The sequence below is a fragment of the Engraulis encrasicolus genome, chromosome 7, assembly GCF_034702125.1.
Source record: "Engraulis encrasicolus isolate BLACKSEA-1 chromosome 7, IST_EnEncr_1.0, whole genome shotgun sequence".
Lineage (NCBI taxonomy): Eukaryota > Metazoa > Chordata > Actinopteri > Clupeiformes > Engraulidae > Engraulis > Engraulis encrasicolus.
In genome coordinates, this window is record NC_085863.1 from 3,931,397 (window position 1) to 3,934,241 (window position 2,845).

The window sequence follows — 2,845 nt, forward strand, 5'->3', positions numbered from 1 at the left end:
TTCAAATGTTGTCAAATGTCAAAGACAAGAACTTAATATCATTCATTGGGTCAACATTGTATGGGGAAATGTGTTAATCTCTCTGTATGATGTTTACATCCAAAGTTATGACCCATTCTGTATCATTGTTTCAATCTGCCGGTTTCCAGTCAGGCGCATTAAAGGGTTAAAAATGGAGACTGTGGGTCATTATTTCAGCCTAAAACCCGATATAATAGTCACTGCAATGTAATAGACACTGCAAATGATAAAGGAATGGCAGGTGGTGGACAAAACGACAATAAAACTCAAAAGAATGAAAAGATACTTGAGAGTCTACATATTTTAGGCCATTTTATTGCTGATTATGACCAAAAATGCTGTTCAAATGTTGTGAAATGTCAAAGACAACAACTTAATAGCATTCCTCAGGTTAATATTGTGAGGGTAAATGTGTTAATTTGTCTCTGTATGTGGTTTACTTCAAAAGTTATGTCCTATTCTGTATCATTGTTTCAGTCTGTCAGGTTTCAGTCAGGCGCATTAAAGGGTCAAACATGGAGACTGGGGGGTCATAATTTCAGCTTAATACGCGATATAATACTCACATTTACACTGCAAATGATAAAGGAAGAGCAGGTGGTGAAAAAGAGACAACAAAACTCAAAAGAATGAAAAGACATTTGAGTGTCTACATATTTTGGGTCATTTTATTGCTGTTTCTGAGCAAATATGCTGTTTAAATGTAGTCAAAAGTCAAAAACAACAACTTAAATTCATTCCTCAGGTCAATATTGTATGGGAAAATGTGTTAATTTGTCTCTGTATGTAGTTTACTTCAAAAGTTATGACCTATTCTCTGTCATTGCTTCAATCTGTTGGGTTCCTGTCAGGTGCATTAAATGGTTAAAAATGAAGGCCATGGGACATTATTTCAGCTTGGCACCTGGCAGATTCTGGAAGTAGACACTCTAAAGATACAAAAAAATCAGGTGGCGTAAAAAAAGCCGGGGGGTGCGCGTGGACCCCCCTTTCCAACCCTACTACTGTGATATATGACTAAAACTGTTGTCACAGGCTTCAGTGTCTCTCTGGAGGACTGGTCTCGGTTGAAAATGCTGACCTGGTTTCTGTCCCAGGCCCAGACTGTATAGATCCCCCATTGATCCTCAAGGCAGTGATTTATGAAAACTAACTTAAGAGTTTGACTGAAGAGTTTGAATCATTCTAAATGAACAGTATGCAGTACAGCACGCAGTATTTGACCACAGTATTTGAAAATGTCTGGTTACGGCCCTGGTTAGGGCCACTGACTGCTAAGGTTTTGGAGGCCCCCCTCATAATTAAACAACAATAAGAATAATCTACTAACTAATACATTTATGTTTTGGAATGTAATTCAATATTTTTTTCATGTTTTTTTAGTCAATCTCAATTTCAGGGGCCCTACTTTTGGGGGCAAAGTGGTTGGTGCCCCAAACCCTAGTTGGTGCCATAAGCGACTCTACGTGCTTTACTTATGCCTAGTGTCGGTCCTGACCAGGTGAGACTAATTAAGTATATGAAGCCCCAGTGTTTACTCTGTATGTTTGATGTCCTGCCCCTGTGTTGACACTGATATGGAGATAACCTATAGTTGAGAGACTGTCTACAGATGACCCACGTATAATACAATACAGTACATCCATACACCTGAAGAAAGTAGGCCTATACACATAAGGACAAATTTAGGATTTGTTTCATCTTTGAAAATAAGTAATCTATCTGTGTCACTGGAGGAATCACATCTGACAGGCATCATTTCCATCTTTTGCTTTCCAATTAAGTGTTGTTGTTGTATATCTTTATGTAGCGTATCGAAGAACAATACATTTGGATGTTATGTGTGGGCACACCAGTTACAGTGCAAGCCTGAGTTTTATGACAGCCCCATCTGTCTGTCTCTGGATCATTTCCTGTGTCCTGTCATAGTGCTGTCATAATAAAGACCGGACACCCCAACCCCCCCCGAAAAAAAATAAAATAGGCGATTTCCAGAATGAATGAATAGACTTGGTCATTATGATTGTTATAATAGAGGATCTGAAGGGGTTCATTTGTACAGAAGAAGGAGGGGTGGACAACACGATAAATGCATACATCTGCTTCCAATTAAAAAAAAAAATCTTCCCTTTTCCTCAACATTTATAAGACGGAGAGAGAGTGTGTTCGTGCGTGAGAGCGTGCGTGTGTGCGTGCCTTTGTGTGCGTGTAATATTGTGTGTGTGTAACATTGTGTGTATGTGTGTGTGTGGGGGGGGGGTGTTAGAGGTGAAATGAGGACATGAGACAGTCCCACCTGTAAGCCCATAAGTAACAGGTTTGAGCTTTCCCACAACACTCCTGTAATAGTTGAATACACAAACAAGTAGTTGGAAAAAGCATGTAGATAAAAGAATATCTGATCAGTGTCCCTGAACTAAGTCACCTCCAAAACCCCTTACATAATTTATTCTAGTGTAAAAGAGGGTGACCACACACACTCAAAGCCACAGACACCTCTGCTGCACCTCATCCTACTATCAGGACGTCTGCTACAGCCACTACAGACAAGGCATTTTTAAAGGTAAATTCAAGTTTATTGCATAAAGATTAGCCTGTTGGATGTTAGTGAAGAGCTAATCCAGACAGGAACCCCAGCTGTGCCAGTGTTAGACAATGTGCCATGCCATTTCTTGTAAATATTATGATATATTCATATTATTTCATACAATTTATTTTACATTATTCATATGTAGTGCTGTATATGCTTTTGTTTGTATTTCATGATTTGTGTCATAAACTCCATGTCTCTGTAAATATTTTATATATAAAATTTCAGTGGTGA